The following is a 19,891-nucleotide window of genomic DNA, read 5'->3' as shown; positions in this document are numbered from 1 at the left end:
TTGGTGGTGTCTTTGCCTTCTTTAGGAATGAGTGTGATATTAGCCTCATAAAAGGAGTTGGGGAGGATTCCTGTTTTTTCTATGGTTTTGAAAAGCCTATGGAACAGTGGTAATAAGTCTTCTTGAAATGTTTGATAGAATTCACCTGTATATCCATCTGGGCCTGGGCATTTGTTCTTAGGGAGTCTTTTAATTACGTCTTCAATTTCCTCTGAAGTGATTGGACTGTTTAGAGTTTCTAGGTCTTCCTTTTCCAGTCTGTTATCTGTAATCTTTTAAAGAGCCTATATTTAAAACAATATAAGTTTTTTTTTTATCATTTGAATTAAAATTTATAATACTTTGGATTCCAGGTTATTTTCAGATTTCTTTGCATGGGAACAATCAGTAAATAGAATTGGTTTTTGAAAGAAAGATTACCAGGATGTTTGCCTTAGTTATATACAGAGGAAGATCTGGGACCAACAGCCCTGCTGGTATTTGCTCATATATACCATGAGTGTGTTTTATCTTGGACTTTTTTTGAAGTTGATTTCAATTCAAAGTTCCAATTGAGGATGAAAAGAGATTTTTGCTTATTCGTGATGCAATCCACATTTTATCTGGGTCTCCAGTCACTTCATGCTTTGATCACTTTTAATCTTTCCAGCGCTTAAATGTAATGGCTCCTGCTCCTTTGAAATACCCTTTTTATAGTAGATGGTCAATGAGAAAAACTAACATCTCTGTGTTAGATGCAGATCCTCCATTTAGGTAAATCACTAGACCAGAAATCTGAATGTCTTAACTAATTAATTATTGAAATGTTATGAAGTCCTCAGAACTGCTACTCATGTGAGATGACAAATGAGACAATAATTCTGTCACCTATGACTCCCAAGGAAGGCACAGAATAGTCCTATATTGGGTCTGGAGAGATGGTACAGCAGGTAGAGCATTTGCCTTGCATTTAGTCAACCTAGGTTTGAAATCCAGTGCATTGCTGGGTGTGGTACAAAATCCAAAATAAATAAATAAATAAATACTTTTAAGGAAAGGGAATTTTTGTTTTGAGAAAAAAATATCCTATCAACATTGGACTTAATTATATGACTATTGTGTCTTATCTTCCCTTAAAATCTAATAATACAAAAATGTCTTTTAAGTACGTTTGGCAAAAAAAAAAAACAGTTACTACATGTTATTTCATGGGTAGAGTAGACAGTTATTCTGTCTGGTAGGAGTGCAACTTATTTGGAGGCTCTCAGTGTCAGTGGTCAGTTGGCAAGTCAGTTATAGCTGACAAATCCAAGATGGCCTTTTAAATCTAATCTCCAAACTGGCACACATCACTTCTCTTATAATCTACTGGCCAAAACGAGTAAATAAAAAAGCAAGTCTAGATTCAAAGGTAAAGAAATAAACTATACTACATAATGGGAGGAGATTCAAATCATAACACAAAGAACTAGGATACAGATCTGGCCAAAAGAAATTCAATATCTTTCTGAGCTTATGAGAAATAGCAGTGATAACCCCTGACATTCTGAATTCTGTGAACTTTTTACTTCTGGAAAGTTCCACAGGTTAAATATAAGAGTAATATTTTTAAATTATCACTAGGGTCAATGAATAAATAATCTGAGAAAAATATTGCGCCATAGTATTAATTTGCACTAGATGAAACCCCAAACAAAGGCAAAAATTGGGAATAAATAGCATGTAAACTAATGTTACATACTTATAAGGTCTTGTTTTGTGGGACTGAGTGATAGTACAATAGGTAGGGCATTTGCTTTGCACATATGCCACCAAGATTTGATTCCTATGCCATATTTGGTTCCCCCAAGTCTGTCAATAGTAATACTTGAGTTCAGAGCCAGGAGTGAGCTTTGATCGCTTTCTGGGTATAGCCCACACAAAACAAAACAAACAAGTTTCCTAGCTTTTCTTCTTGTTCTACATAAATATGCATATTTCTACATGTGTTTATGCATTTTGCATGGATAAATGCATTTCTTATATGTCTTTCTATCATCTATTTCACTTCTGTCAGCCATCCTTATTTTCTTCTTGCAATCCAAGGCAACCCTGGATTGCTAATAATTGTAAAGGTCATGCCCAAAGGAAGAGAAAATGTTATCCATCTCATGGGGTCAAGAGTTCAAAAGTTTGAAGATATTAATACCCATGTTATAGGTACCCTGTTTTGTAGTTAGAACAGAAAATTCAAAAACTGCTCAATAAGGAGCTAAAAATCTAGCCTATATTTTTGCACCTGTCTTTATAATCCTTCATCAGTTGTAGGGCTGACATCCCCCTAAGAATGTAATGAGAATCAACAGTCCTGGCTAATGTGCAGAACACAAAGATAACTACCTCCTCTTCTCAGCAAGCTGTTACATGATTACAGAGTTTCTGGTGTGTAGAAGGACCTTCCCATTTTCAATTTCTTCATAAATCCATGCACAGACCTCACTTCAGGGCTCACTTTGTTGAGAGGAGACTATGACAAAGAAATAAACCCCATTTGGTAAAGTAAATGGTATGCTTGCTTCTGTAGCTACCCCTGGTTTATTACTGCTGTATGTTATTTCCAGCAGTACTTGTAACAGAGATCATAGGGGACTTTTAAAGACTTACTGATGCCTCTTGGGCCATTTCAGAATAACACAGTTTATAAATAATTCTGCCTACATATCTTATATCCTCAGGATCTCCTTTGCCTTGCTTTGTTTATGAGTAGGAGTATATTTGCATGAAAACAGGTTATTTGGAAATATTTGTCCTTTGAGAGTTGTTGCTTAGGCTTTCCTCCGAGTCAGAACCCCATGCTTTTGTCAACTCCACAGTCAGTTGAAGATTTATAAACTTCAGTGAGAGATGAGACATCTAAAGAAATGGGTTTCTGACATCTTACTCAAATTCTGTATTTTATTACGTTTACCTTGATTTTTGTTAGAGTTAGCTATTTGGACTACAGTTTAACTTGTTTATGTGAGGATTCACTGTAGTGTTAAAATGAACTATATGACAAGTGTGTATCTTTCATAGGCATTGCTTTTCAGAATGCAACAGAAGCTATATCTTAGAAATATAGTGAAATTTTTAGTAATTAAATTGTTTGTTCTCCAAAGACTGTCTGAATATGTGTCTGTATTTAGGCTTTGTTTTTGTTTTAAGGAAAAGTCTCAGTGTAATGGCCCTTCTCACAAATTCTCAACCTGATTCTAGGATCAGGCATATTCAAGGTATGTGCCTGAATTTTTGTACTATCTCTATGGTAACCCAGGCTTTATTTATATGTGTGTTGGGGAATGTTTCATAATAGTATAATAAATCATGAATGTATACTTAAATATGGTTTCTATTTAGAATTTGAGAATATAAATATGTACCAAGGTTTGAAAAAATAATTTTACAATTTTATTTGTTTCTTTTGAATTTCTGTTAAAAATGCACATCCACAGACCTTTGTTAGTTCTTTTGTACCAAACTTTCTGGGAACTGAGGCATATCAGACTTTCTGAGAATTGAGGTAATGTACCTTTATCTTAACCCCTAAGTATTATTTTTCATATATTTTTACTTTGAGAAGAACTGCTAAACTAATCTCAAAATTAAATATTACTATTAGAAAATAATATCCTCTAGTTTCTTTCTTGTTTGACTTTTACCCCCCCCCCCTCTTTTTTTCTCTTTCTTTGTTCTTCCCTCCAAACAGAACCACGTAAGTTGAACCATCTTCTGCCTCACAAATTGAGGGAGAAATAATGGAGGGTACCAAGACCAAACAGGTGTATGAACATTGAGTAGAAATAAAAAATGATCATACTTAAACACCAAATCCAAAGCCAATGACAACAGAATCGAAACCCAATCTACAACAAGCTAGACACAGAGGGGACCACTTATACTAGCAGCCCCGTGTGTGAAAGGAAGAGGATATGGGATGCATGATGGGAACAGGGGTGGAAGAACAACACTGGTGATGGGAATGCCCCTAATACAATGCCACTATGTACCTAAACTATTACTGTAAAAGATTTGTAATCCACTTTGGTCAAAATAAAAAATATTTAATTAAAAAAAAAGAAAGAAAATAATATCCCCGGGGCTGCAGCAATAGCGCAGTGGTAGGGCATTTGCCTTCTATGTGGCTGACCCAGGACAAACTTCGGTTCCATCCTGGGCATCCCATATGGTCCCGCAAGTCAGGAGCAATTTCTGAGCGTATAGCCAAGAGAAACCCTGATCGTCACTTGATGTAGCCCCAAAACAAAAACAAACAAAAATATCCCAAGACCTTACAAATTGAATTCCCTAGTAAACTGTCTTCGTGGTATTGTGCTTCACTATGTTTTCTTTTATTTTTTTAAGAAAGAGAATAAGAAATAATAGCATGTAAAGTGATTATGTACATTTAAAATATTACAAACAACCAACAGTCCATTATTTTCAAAGAACTCACATTTTAATTCACATGATACATTTCCTTTTAAACTAACTAAACTATATAATCATAGCATCATATAGAAAGGATCTTGGATACTCAAAACACTCAACTTTTTTAAACTAATGCCTTGTGCCATAAATACTGAGATTAAGAAGAAAATACAATGTAAGGGGGTTTGCTTGCATGCAGCTGAACCAGGATGGACATGGGTTTGATCCCCAGCATCCCAAATAGTCCCTGAGTTGGAAGCAATTTCTAAGCGCATAGCCAGGAGTAACCCCTAAGCATCACTGGGTGTGGCCCAAAAACCAGGAAAAAAAAAAGGAAGAAAGAAACACTATTGATGGGTCTGGAGAGATAGGTATTAATGCACTTGCCTTGCACTGAGACCAGCCTTGGTTTGATCTTCAACACCACATGTGTTTCACTGAGCACTTCCAGAAATCATTTCCAAGCACAAAGACAGAAATAAACACTGAGTAGTCAGGGGTGTGCCCCAAATCTTAGCCTCCTTGGCTTCAGCACCCCATTGTGTCTCAGAAAAGAGGATGACTAGCCTAACTTTTATACCATAAGTCAGTTGTGCAAGACTTTCTTTTTTGTACAAATGTAGTAATTTGTGTGTATGTTTCTTTTAAGTAAATTGTGTAATTTAACTATAATGTCATAGATGAACTTAGAGTTTGTTCATGCCATTTGCCATTCAGTACTATATGTTATGATCAATCCCTAAACTTTCCATTATTGTTGGTAGAATTGTTACATATGCACTGCTGTGTAACAAGTTATCTCACAATTTTAGCAAATTTGCTTCTTAAAAAATAAACATGATATCAACAGTGAAGTTTAGGAACACAGAAACAATCTAATAGGAGTTTCTGAGTCAATTTCTCTTAAGAGATTGAGTTTAAATTTTCCGCTAAATTCAGTCTGAAAATTTGGCTGAGATCATCTGCTTCCAATTTCACTTCTTGTTCTGATGTTCATCCTCATAGGTCTTGTCATAATTGCTTGATTTCTAGAGTGACCTCTCTCTGTCTCTCTCCCTGCCCTCTCCTCTCTCTCTCTCTCTCTCTCTCTCTCTCTCTCTCTCTCTCTCTCTCTCTCTCTCTCTCTCTCTCTTTCACACACACACACAAACACACACACCATAGAAAGCAGGAGTGAAAGAAGTAGAATAGAGAGACATAGGACAAGCAACAGGGGGTGGAATTCAAAAGAAACTTGCTGGCTTTGATAATTAAATCTCAAAATCCACATTTCATTACTAATTCCATATAAAATACTCATAAAATACTCATAGCGATGCACATGTGAGAGTGAATAACAAAAAGTAGTCCTGGGATCATCATAGAAGTAGGCATCTTTGCTCACCACCTCCCAGTGGCTGAGAAGTAGTTGTCAATTGTTCGCTCACATGAATAGAGCTGCTTTAAACATACCTTATTATGTAATTCTGTAAGGATATTGTACACTCTTGCTAGTATATGCATATTCATAACTTCTGATTTAAATGTGAAACAGACATTTACCTTTACTAAGATATTTTCAAGGAGTTTGTCAAAGTGCTAGTGAAAGCTTGCACTTTTTAGAGAAATATTCATGTTTATCCACCCTTAAAAGCACACAAAACAGTGTTCATCTGTTTTGGGAATATGTACTATGGCATCTCACGATAGCTTCAATGTACACACATGTTGCATAAGATTTATTCTCTTGTAAATCACTATCTTAGTATTATATTGGTTCTAGTCACTCTATTTTACTTGTCATTTAATAATTATATTTCATAAATCATTAGCATATGATTCTTTATATATTTATCCAAATATTTTATTTTTATATGGTTTATAGTCCTTTGTGAGCTATATCTTTTAACTATCTTCTCTGTTGTACTGTGGTATGCAGTTACAGAGGCATTTTCTTTGCTTTGTTTGGTTTGTTTTTGGTTTTTGGTGGGGAGATGGGGGATTACACCCAGCAGTGCTCTGCTTAATTTTAGCTCTGCACTCAGGAATCATTCCTGGCTGAAATGGGGGACCATATGTGATGTGGGATATCAAACCCAGGTTATGTCTATGAAAGGCAAATGCCCTGCCTACTATATTATTGTTCCAGGCCCCAGCTATAGACTCTTAATAACATTTTTTAATCAGAAGAGATTCTTGATGTTAGTATAGTCACTTGTAATTTAATTTTAGTTTTTGTTTAACTGTTCCTGGTTAAACCATTCATTTATCCTAATTCATGAAGCTACCTGCTTTATTTTTCTCAAAATTTTATATTCTGCCATTAATAAATATGTAATTTATCTACCATATGCACGTACATAGATGTATTTTATAGATGTGGATATAAATTACAGTTACTTCTTGGAGAGAATTTATAATAAAAATTCAAGAGCAATTTTACATTTAAAATTCATACTATACATAGCATTAGGAGAAAAGAGAAACAAAATAATATGATCATATTAAATGCTGTAAAATTTATGTCCAATGTTCAAGACTCATAACGTACACATATATACATATGTGTATATATGTATATATACATATATACATATACATATACACCTCAAAAATATTAGAATATATTAAATATTTTCCTTTAAACAATAAAATATAACAAATATCACCGTTGGTGAAAGCTTAAAATTATTCCATGGAGATAAGAAAACCAAGGCAAAGTGTTAACTTTTTTTACAATATGATATTGGAGATATTTACAATGTAATAAGAAAAAAATACTGAAAACTCATAAAATTCTATTTTTCCATTTTTTTCATACTCAGCATGACATTATCCCTCAGACATATAAAATAAACTGCAAGCTATTTTAAATAATAGATAATGAGAACAATTTTAGTAGACATATTATCACCACCTTCCCGGCCCCTTGTGCTGTGATTTCTATTCTTGTGATTTTACCTGTAGTCATTTTGGAATACTCTGGAGATGCATAGGCAGACACATGGGCTCTGTTGAAAAACATTTATATAGGAATGTTCTCATTTATATAATCTGACTCCTACTTTACACTGTTCACACAAGTCAAAGCATTCTAAGTTTATTAGCATATAAGGCATGTTTTTTAAATGTATTTTAAATCATGAAACTAAACTTTAATAAACAAACTTCAGTAAGTTCCTGTTATGATGCTAGGCTGGTGTTAGGAAGGGACATATAGGAGGGACTCTGGGAACATTGGTGGAGGGAGGTGATGGAATTTGTACTGAAATATTGTACGTCTAAAACTCAATTATGAATCACTTTATAAATCACAATGATTTAAATTAAATAACTTAAAGTATTTTTATCAAAGAACCATATTGTACATATTATTTTGGTTTCTCTTTAACAATCTGAAAACTCATGTATCAAACATATTTGATCATAGTAATTTTCACTGATCTAAGGGCCTGACACAGCTTTCATGTCTTTTCATTATATCGTTCTTGTTCTTTTATCCTTGTTCTAGCTAATTTATTTTAAGGGTCTCCTACTTTTATGTACTTATTCAAAATTCTTTTTTAAAAATAGACAGGGTATAAAATAATGAACAAATCAATCAAGGCAGCTAAACTTCTTATGAAAATTTGAAGCCTGATTGAATTGTCAAAAAAGAATTATAGCTCATATAGTAAACCTAGTACTTGCTATTTAATAAAATTATAACTGTCCAAATCATATTGGTTATAAATTATGCAAATAAATATTTTATAGAATATTCTTGAAATCTTAACATATGTGTCAGTATTAAAAACAAGTAGCATTTACATGAAGAAATACACATTTTATAAAAATCTCTGTTATATGTACTATGGGAAAATAGACTATTTGTTCTATTTTAGTTCACAGGTAGAGAAGTTTAGAAAAAGATAAAAAACACTTATAGTTTAGTTAGGCAGAATCACTTCTCTACTTCTCAGCCTTTTGGCTAAGACCAAGTGTGTTTAGGTAGGAAGTGAAATAAATGACAAACATTTCTAACCCAGTAATTGAGGTAATACACTGACCTGTGTTGGAATCTCAGCATTGTACGTAGTGATCTTATATTAATTCAAGAACACATATCCTGTCTTTGTTTCAGTTTCAGCTTCTTTTTTTTGGGGGGGGGGGTGGTCACACCCAGCAGCACTCAGGGGTTACTCCTGGCTCTATGCTCAGAAATTGCTCCTGGCAGGCTCAGGGGACCATATGGGGTGGCGGGATTTGAACCACTGACCGTCTGATTGCAAGGCAAACGACTTACCTCTATGCTATCTCTCCGCCTGCCCACCCCCCGTTTCAGCTTCTTTATATCTAAAATGGTGAGAATAATACCTCACAAAGCCTGCTTCTTTATAGAATTAAATGTATACATGAAATTTTTTTGTAGTAAACAATACTTCAGACTTAATAGCCATTAAAAAAACTGTATTTCTAGATGAGAATAAAAATCATGGATTCCCATGTAAAGCAAACTTATTGAATATGAAATCATGCTTCTAGAAAAGCAGGTTAAGAACCGCATGATGACGGGCAAATACAAAATTTTAAATACTGTGTATGGCCCATCCATTGCAATGAGGACCTAGGGAGTTGTAATCTCTGAAATTGCAGATGCTATTTCTCTACTGTGTTGCACTGGGTGGGCTCTTGGACCTCCCATTCCATCTAACACTCATAGCAGTCAAGTGCAAAGCATGTCACCAACATCAGGGTAAGAGTTACAGCCTCAAAATAATACTTAGTGATTTCTTGAGGCTGCATTTGGAAAGATCACTATAGACTTATCTTTGGCTAGGCTCATAGGTTCTTCTCAAATTCATGTATTTAGGAACAAGGCTTCTCAAGGTGAATTCTCAGAGAATGTCTTTGCCTGTTCAGAATGCCAGACAATATCTTGGACTCAACATAACTTTACCTACCCAAATCAGACCAGACCTGGGATGTCTGCAATGTTGTGTGACATCTGCATCTTTTTCTTCAAGAGGAGGAAAATATTTCCTCTTTACCACTTTAATCTGATTGCTGATATTTGCTGGTTCCATCATTATTTACAAAGGAAGAGTTTGCCAGTAAACTGAAACTGAAACTGTGTGTGGAGGGGTGTTTTCTAGGATTTTTTGTATTTCTATAAGCAGTTGCAATGATCATATTTACCCATTGTTTTCATTATTTGGGTGATCAGAAGTACATCAAAATGAAAATAAGGAGTCAACTATTTTCCTATTTGCAATTAAACCAGCTCTGCTCCCAGGAATTCTGAAACTTGTGATAACAGAAAAGACTATTTTGTTTTAAATTAGGGAATGAATTAGCTATATACATATATCTTCACTTAGACAAGTTCTTATTGCCTTAAGAATTTTGTGTTTCTTTCATGATACATTACAGAGAAGTACAGATTAATAATCAATCAAATTGAAAAATATCAACTAATGCCAACTTGGATTTATACTAAAGGAAAAAAACAATCTTTAGATACTTTCAAAATAAATCTAGGAAAGTTCAATTTTAAGTACATAGATAGATTCATAAAATTAAGCAACACTTAAGAAAAATTACCTTTGTGTTTCAAAAATGATTAAGAACTGCTGTGCTATCACATGGTAATTTGCTAAATTGAAGTGGAGTTATTTTGGATTGAATTTGTTACATAGCTCATGCATGAAATGATCTGTCGCTTGTTCTTGTGAAGTTGTTTTCACACGACAGAGGGGGAAAAAAGCATTCTGTCGGAGGCATTGTAAAAATATTGAAAGTTCCAATTGAGGTTTTTTATGTGGAGGTATCTCGCTACAACTTGTCATTTACATTTTACAGGCTAATAATTGTTAAAGCCCAAATTGTAGATGCTTATTTCTCAGAATAATCATTTAATGGGTTCAGAAACCCTATTGTATAGCGCCACGAGACTCACTTATGCGATTACACTGCCACCGTGTGGATTTAAGGAGTCCTTTTCATTAAAAAAAAAATTCTCTAAACTAAAGGAATGATAGAACTAAATATTTAAACCAGAGTCAACACTAAATCATGAGCCCCAAATTTTAACAATCAAACTAAAAAAAAAGATCCTGTCCAAATGACAGACTGGGGTCAAAGTGTAGGAGAGGAAGTCTGGGAAGTTGACACTGGTAATGTGCTAGAACATTGTATGTCTAAACCACAACTATGAATAAATTAGTAAATGGCAGCCCTTTTATAAAATAACTTTTTGTTTAAATCTAAAAAATATTGTCTTCCTAACTTGCCAAAGTCCAAGTTGTTCTGTTTTTCTAGTCATTTTTTAAAATCCTCTTTTACACTACCACAGATAGGCTATCATCACAATGACAGGACGGGGACAGAAACTTAGAGATGATGGTATAGGCAGAATCTAAAAATTTTGTATTATTATTTAACATTTAATATTTCTACCTCATCAGTATATTCAAGAATTTACTAAGACGGGCTATTATATGAAGTTGGCATTTCCTCTGTCTTGGAGAAACAGGGTGTTTATAGGAATATCTGTAGATGTATAATTAAGGGGCAGAATCCTTGAACACAGCCAGGTATGACTCTAAATCTACAACAGCAGCAAAAATAAATTTTTATGGTTAAATTACTCCAAGTTTAATTCACCAACCTAGCAGCACTAGCATTTCTGCTACCCCTTGGAAATTGTTAAAAAAGTAAAATTGTTGGTTCTATTGCATGAACTGGATCAGAAATTGGGGATGAGATGCAGAAATCAGAAATTTTAATTTTATGTGTAAATTAATTTATTATTGTTCTATTACTGGTTCATAATATTATAATCAGAATTTCAGCTTCATATGCTGATTAATATATACACCTCACCACTCTCTCTACAAAAGTTTTAGTTATTACTCTCTACCAACTTACTCTTCCCTACTCATTTCCTATACTCCTTCTTCGTCCTTTTTTCCTCTAGGAACCATTATTTTGTGCTCAGAATGCTTCGTTTTACTTGTTTAGTAAATATTCTTTGCTTCTTTATCTTTTGAAATGAGTAAAACAATCCCATATTCATGATCCAGGCGATGCTTGATGCTTGTTAATATTTTTAAATTCAGTGCTCAGAGCTGGATTAATAGTGTGGGAGTTCCCTTGCATCATGCTGACCCTGGTTTAATCCCAGGAATTGCTCATGAACCCTGTTGCACCACTAGGATCACTCCTACACAAGGAAAAAGCACTAATCCTTGAACACTATTGAGTAGGACCATTTCTCCTCTTATCCCCAAACATAAACTGTTTTTATAGACAATATAAAAGACATGATGGTTTAATAGGTATTTTCTTATTAATAGATCTAAATAATAACTTCTTTAGCCTATCAAAAAAAAAAAGAAGAAAAAAACTGGATGAAAAAGGTCACATAACTTCTGAGAAATATTGTGTTCAGCTCATCAAGTCTCCCCTGGAAAGAAAGAAGCAGAGACTCTCTGAAGGATCTTATTCCCAAAAGCTCTCTTTGCTCTATCATGCCACCTAAAGAAGGTCCTATATTCAGACAGAAACCAATCTTACATCCTTATAGGATTAGTTAAGTATATGCAAATAATAGTTTGAATGGATATTCTATATTTATACGAACGGTTGTGGGCCAGAGAGATAATACAGTGGATAAGACAGCCTTCCTTGTGGCTTATGTTAGATTTGTCAGTATTTTATGTAGTAACCTGAATATTGCCAGGTGTGCCCCCGAATACAGACTCAGGAGTATGCCCTGGAAAATCGAGGTATGGAAAAAACATACAAACAAACAAAAAAAACACAACAATACAATAGTAAATTATAAAGCAATCACCAGAAAAGACTTTAGACTCTAACAAGTACACAAGAGTCCTGGAATGGCATGAAGATTTCTTGTTCTGTCCTGAGCCCTTAGCTGCTTCCCAGTTCCACTGACTGTGACCATACTCAAGGCCCCAGGCTTCTAGATCTGCTGATTACTTCCATGAGTTGTAAATTGGACTTTTTGTGTGAAATATTTCAGCTTTAATTATGGCCTTAAGTTTAGAAACTATTTTCTTTTAAAAATTCTAAAATGGGAGGAGAGATAGTAAACATACAGGGCAATGGCTTTACATATTGTTTGAGCTGGATTCAATACCCAGCACCCCAGGTAGTCTTTGAGCTCTACCAGAAATGGTCCCTGAGGACAGAGCCAGCAGTAAACCCTGAGCACCACTGACTGTGAGCAGACACCAACTAAATTTAAATACAAAGACTAAGATTTATATTCATATTTGATTCATTCTGGTGACCTTTAAGCTATACTTTTTAGATGAACACTAAGAAAAACTGTGGCTATAAACCCTGACACACACTGAAGACTATATGCAAGCCTTTTATTATGTATTTCCTCTCTCCATAAATAGACATATATGAAACGTAGAACATCTAGAAAAATTTTATTCAGCAATAATTAACTTTGAATTGATTAAAATGAATATTATAAAAATTAGAATTCAGAACATTTAAGCCTGAACTTTCACTTTTTGTTTTGGGGCCATATCTAGCAGTACTCAGGGGTCAGTGATTATTCCTAATGGGACCTGGGGTGTATATGGAGTGCTGGTAATCAAATCTGGGGCTGGTGTGTACAAGGCAAGCACCCTACATGCTGTACTATAGCTCTAGCTCCAAAGTTCAACATTTAAGGTGAAATTACAAATATTTAGATTTAGCTAAAGTCATTCTAAAAATTTTATAATATATAAAGAATTCAAATACAAATTACTAGTATATATAACTATAGTTTATTCATAATGCTACAAAGCATAATTTTGGCACATTAAAATCACTAACATGTGTAGATATTTATTTAGAGTAAAATTATCATTTAATCATGTTTTATAACTAGTTATAAAAGTTACTGACTATATATTTGAATCAGTATTAGTTAGCTATTCATTGAGAGAATTTTTTTCCCAAGTATGATCCCTTTAAATTAATGCCCTATTGTCTTCACCCAAGATTTATTACCCATTACCTCTTTTAATTGCAATTTATTGATTTCATAGAATACTTAAAAAAAAGGATATAACAAATCACAGAGAGATTCTTGGTTTGTGCATGTGGTTTTTTTGTTCTAAATCAAGAAAAATTCCAGTGTCTCATGTAATGATGATATTTTACATTGTCTTATAGAATAGCTAGCTGTGGAGTAGTTTATTTTGATCTATATGTTCTACTTATTTTACACTAAATTTCAGTGTTCATTTTAAGTTGCAAATTATTCAAGCCACAGGGGCTAGTGTCTGGCTTTAGTCCCAGCCTCTATACAACAAACTCTATGGGAAGTTAGATCTTTAGAGTTATTAACAGACTTACTGAAGAGTACCTGACCAAAGTATAGTGCCCAATGTTGCCCTAATGTGCACTGAATTTTAAACTTGAAAGCTTTAATTTTTATAAGCTATTGTGTTTTAAGAATAATTTCTAAATACAAATTGTTAGGGATGAATATGTGATATTTTCAATCAATAAGCACATGGTGGCCAGGATTTGATCTGGCTTACCATATTGTCCCATGAGTCCAGAGAGGACTGATCCCTAAGCACAGAGTGGATTGTAATCCCCAAACACTGAAGAGTGTGGCCTCCATATTAAAATATTAATAAATGAATAATTTCATGGCAAAATAAATTATTTTTATGGACCTCTGAGAAAAATACCAAATCTATCCCAAGAATCTTAAAGAGCTGAATAAATTAATAATATTTAAATGGAGTCTTCAAGGCTACTAAACTGATGGGTATAAAGATAAGATTTTCACAAATAAGGTACTTGTCAATCATGGCATTTTTGAAGTCTAGAGTTGATCCCTAGTACAAATTCAATAATTATTCCTTCAGTGTAAAAATAAATGAGTCAAAAAATGATTTCTATACTTTTAGGGATTTGCAAGTAGTGGAAGAAGAAAAGATATGAAAGACTGTTGAAAGGCAGAGACCAGGAAGAAAACTAAAATTCTTAAATTTATTCTATACATTTGTGTTGTTTATTTTTGTCATTTTTGTCATTATTTCTGTCTACTCATTCCAAGACCTTATAAAACACTTTTGTTTGATCCTTTAAAGGCAGATTCCTAAAACCTTTAACATATCATTTAAACAATCAATGAGTTAAATCAGAAACATGAAGATTAAATGAAGATATCAGCATCATTAACACTGTGAATAATTCTTAAACATTTTTTTTAACTTTTTCAAGTATTCATTGTTTTAGAAGGAATGTCAAAACCCTTAGAATTTTACTTAGAAAAAGTTAATATACATATTTTCCAAAACAAACCTAAAGTTTAACTCATATTTTCAATAATACCAGAAATCAAACGGAATAATAACTAATTTAGTTATTAACTCATAATTATAAGAACTAAATAGAAAGCTATTAGAAAAAACGAAAATTACAGTTTCTTCTTAATAACTTTTTCTACTTTTCAGAAGCCAGAAAGATAGCACAGGAGGGATTCCTAAACACAGAAGAACGAATAAACCTGAGTACAGTCAGGTGTACACTTCCCCCCCAAAACTCTCTATGTTCACATTTAAAAGAAGAAATAATACTAAGAATCAGAAAGCTTCTTAGAAAATTTCATTATAAAGTATTTAGCAAAAATGCTAGAATGTTCCAAGAGAGAAAAATGACACATATTGAGCATCTTGAAACGATACATTATGCTATCATGTACCAAATAATAAAAACAGTTTTGATAGTCTAGAGAATGTATGAGTTAACTGTTTATATACTCAAAGCATTGCATAGTTAGATATGATCTAAAACCCCTGTGGTATATTTTATAAACTAACATTTGAAATCATAGAACGGTTTTGTTTCATTCAAAATTGAGAGTAATATCTGAAAATAACAACTAAAATGGTCTAGTGCTGGGAATATGTCACATGGAACAAGATAAGTCTATAAAAACAGTCCTTTAGAGAAGTCATGGCTGAACTCTAATGACCTAGATTATTTAATGCGAACATTATGTGCAGTTTTGGAGATTTAGGACAGCCCTCCCTCTTGTCAACAAAACAAGCCTGTTTATTATGTAAAACCAACGTGGAAACAATTCAGAGGCACAACTCTCTTTTTTTGTACATGGGGCAGATTCAATGAACTTCATCCAAACTTGGAGCGAAGTCAGATATTGAGTGAGAATGAGTGCTTGGCTCTGAGGAAAGGTGTATAGTGTTATATGGAAGTACTTTATAAAATTCAAATCACTAAACAGACCTAAAATATTACTAATACATTCATTTAAAACACAACACTGCTTTTTAATTTGTTAATATTTGATTAACAAATATCTTGTTGTGCCTTTAACCAGTAACTTGCTTTTTCAGTGAAATTATTTTGGAAGTTAGTTTGTATTGAGGTACGTTGACATGTTAAGTTTTTTCAAAGACTACTGTTGTATGACTGTGCCACAGACTTTTTACCACATTCCTAAAGAGATACATATGATAAAGTGGTTTCAATTATATACCATTATAAACTACATGTGTTAAAAACATTTTTTTCATCTCCTTGTACGAGTATTAAGAGATTGCTTAGGGTTAGTGTTATTATTCACAGTTTTCCTGGGCCATGTTGTATTGCACTCCACCTTTATTTAAAAATTTCAAACTATTTTCCAATATGGGAGTACCAGTTGTGAGAAAGCTAAAATTGCAATTCTATTATCTAATTGGTGCCATATTTTAAGAAATTTTGGGTACCACACCCAGCAGTGGTCAAGTCTCACACCTGTTGGTGCCCAGTATCACTCCTTAAAATTCTTGGGGCTACTGCCTGTAATGCTGAGATCAAGCAGAGATATCTGTGTATTCAACAAGCACCTTAATCCTGTGCTTTTTCTCTGGTACCAGGATTAATCAAGAACAGTACAAGTTTGGTAAATCAGGAGTGAAAAAACCTGAAAAGCTCCATAGAGAGGAAGTCAGAAAACTGGACAAGAGGCATTGTGAGGACCTTGAATGCCTTTGTGCTACTTTGGCTGGATGAAATATGGGAATCAAAGGAAGACTTTGCAATGTGACCAAATCTCTTATCAAGGTGGAAGCAATGGGTTTATAGATCATAGATCAACTAAGGGACAAAACTTGACATGATGTGTGTTGCTGTACACTAAGAAAGACTAAATCCCAGATTTGAATAAGCAATATGAGCTTCCTTTTGGCAACACTGGGTTAGTGCCTGAAACCGCTGTCTCTTAGCTCTCTGTCACAACTGAAGATATGCACTGTGATTGTTTTTTAACTTACAGTATTGTTCAAGCATTATATCTAATGTATGGCAACACAGTATGGTAAATATTGAAGTCTTCACTTTACTAAAATAGGATAGAAACTAAATCTGTTCAAATCCAATTTCCTAAATTTTTATTACACAAAGGTGCCCACTATGGTAGGGGATATTATGATGCGTTAGTGCAGTTCTATGATTTCTTTTAACTAAATGGCAATGAAGTTTAAAAGAAGATGGAGTTGGGCTGTCAATCAATGGTAGAGTACATATGTCATGACAGTGAAGTCCTGAGTTTGATCCCAAATTGTAATATGACAAAGCCAAGAAAACATACACACACAGAAGATGGTATGACTATAGACACATCAAGATTATTTAAAAACTGGAGTCAGAGTTCTAATACAGAGGCTAGTGCACATGTCTTAGACATCAGCTTCATTCTTGAAACCCCACACTTGGTCTCCCAGATCCCTGAGCACAAAAGCCAGAAGTAAGCAGGCTGTCAACATTGATGAGTATAGTTCAAAAACAGTAGAGAAAACATTATTTAAAAATTAAAATTTTTGTGATTTAATTACTGAACTATTGACTTATATTATTTTTGAGGTAGTTATATAAAAAGATGTTTTCTTTGATTTTTCATGCTTTTCTAATAATTTTATGGAATGAATTTTGGAACTTAAAAATCATCTAGTTCTTTAGTTAAGTGTTAATTTTAGTCTCATATGCTAATCTGATACACAGACATGTTATCGAAGTTCCATGAAAGTTACTCACCCATAATATTTTAACACATTAAAATAGTTAAAATAGAAAAAAATCACAAACTAGTGGGTTATGAATGACACTACATATGTTAATAGATTTATCCTCTTCAACTATATTTGTATGGTTTATCTTTTCTCTGATGGTAATACATGTTGCCTGAGCCCTGAATGGATTCTCTTGAGTTCCTTTTAAGGCAACAACTTATAATCAAGGAAAGCCTCTTGTTTTTTCATAAGCATAAAAGTTTTGTTTTGTTTATTTTGTTATTTTGAGGCACAGCTGGCAGTGTTCAGGGTTTAATTCTTGCTCTGTACTCAGGGGACCAGGGCTTAGGGATAAAATCTGGCAGGTCATGTGCAAGACCCCCAAAAATAAAATCTTGAACCTGGAAGTCTAGCATAATTCACATAATTGCCTTTAAGATTCAATACACATTAAAACAAACTTCAAAATAGACAGGTCAGAATCAATTGTTTCAAGGTTAGATTGTACTAAATTGCTAAACATATCATCATTTTCTACAAATAAATGCTTATGTGTGAACAGAGCGCCGTGGTTAGATGTGTACTCAACTACCCAGTCATTAAATAGTGACATGAAACAGTACTGCTCCCTGCTCCATTTACGGTCAGCAGCCTTGTCTGGAAGAACTCTTTCAAGTTCACTTCAGCTGGGTGGACTTGGAATCCAGAGATTAAGGTGGTATGCAAGTGTGTGACTGTGTGTAGTTAGTTGGAATAATATTTTCTCTTTGTAAATCATTTTCCATATTTCATAACAAGAGCCAAATAAGCTCAAAAAAACAAATGATGTAAATTGCTTCCAATCATTTACTTTGAGTAATACATATCTCCATACATTTTATGTATTATAATACAACTCAGATAAATAAAACATTTTTCCAGAAGATACAAATTATGTCCCAATATATTGTTTCAGAATAAACACATTAAGAGAAAGATAAATAATTATGTATCTTTATCATTTCTCTAAAAATGAATTGCTTCTTTAATAATGTAGCTCCCTTTTTTAGGCTTCACTAATAAAATTTTTTTTTATCACACAAGAAAGTAGACTATTAATCTTAGTGGCCTGTTCTCATTCAATATTATTTCTATATATAAGTTTTAAAAGGCAAAGTTATTGTGTGAAATAGTCTGAAAAATTCTTTCTTTGCATGGACAAAACAGTAGTTTCCTTGTTCAAGATGATAAGGAATTAAGTCTAGAGCTCATAACATAAACTTATACCATGACACTCCCTCCACCTTGCACTCGATGAAAACATATTCATGTGAAGGGAATTCATGTGAAACTGAATCTGCTGAATACACTCAGCCTTTGGTACCCAATTTGCACTGAAACATTGAAACTTCTGCCATGGACATTACAAAGTAAATAGGAAATTCTAAAGGTGATTTGAATGGCCTTTGGGGGAGCTGTACACTAAGTGATGGTAGATTTCCTAGGTAACTGATAGGTGAGGAAGCAAGACCCTTGGTTAGATTCGAGACTGTTCTACTTCACAGTGCAAGTTGACAGGAAATTCTGCACGCCTTCACGAGGACTGAGGAAATTTGGCAGTTGACATAGCCATTTCTCTTGTTAGAAATCTTTTAGATTAGCTCTCGAAAAATAAGCACCTGCATTGTTCATATATAGTGACAGGTTTGAGGTGACAGCTGCCTACATAGATCCAAGTTTGAAAGCCTGGCATGAGCAATGACTGGTTTTTAATTAGCAACAAGCCTTGTAATTATTCGAAGTCTGCCTTTCCTGTAAATGAAACAGCTATGTGAAGAAATATTATGCTACGGCCCACAGGCATGCAGTCCTATCTTTCCAATGAAAGCAACAGAGTAGATGAATAGTGGCATGTAGGTCCCAGAAACAGATTCAATTCAAATTTTATCAGAATTTTCCCAAGATATTTTAAATAAAAATTAAGCTCAAAGTAATTAACTTTCACATGATTTTGGATATTATCGGATAGAAAATCTAGTTGATTCTGCCCATAATTCATTTATTTGTTGAGATTTCCTTAGAAGTGTGATTTAGTTCAGAGGAAGAGACTGCTAAATTCGTCCACTAGAGGGCCTTGCCTCCTTCTTGTGTGGCGATAGACTCAAAAAAGATTAGGAAAATAAAAGCTTTGATTTTTATTTTTTAGATCAAACTCATTTTTTACATGTCTCATATAAAATATATACATAAAGCAAGTAATTGAAATATTTAAGTAGCATTTACTGTGTAAAGTTCAAAGCTTGCCTGCTGTTTTTCTCTCCTTAATCAGCCCCTTATTTTTATATCAGATCTAATTGCTCTAACTATTCATTTTATGAATATTTTATCTGATTATTTAAGAAACTATATATTGTACGTATATTTTGTATCATTCCATAAATATTTACAATTTCATTTATATGATTACA

The sequence above is a fragment of the Suncus etruscus genome, chromosome 6 (genome assembly GCF_024139225.1).
Source record: "Suncus etruscus isolate mSunEtr1 chromosome 6, mSunEtr1.pri.cur, whole genome shotgun sequence".
NCBI classification, from domain to species: Eukaryota; Metazoa; Chordata; class Mammalia; order Eulipotyphla; family Soricidae; genus Suncus; species Suncus etruscus.
This window is presented reverse-complemented; position numbering follows the sequence as displayed.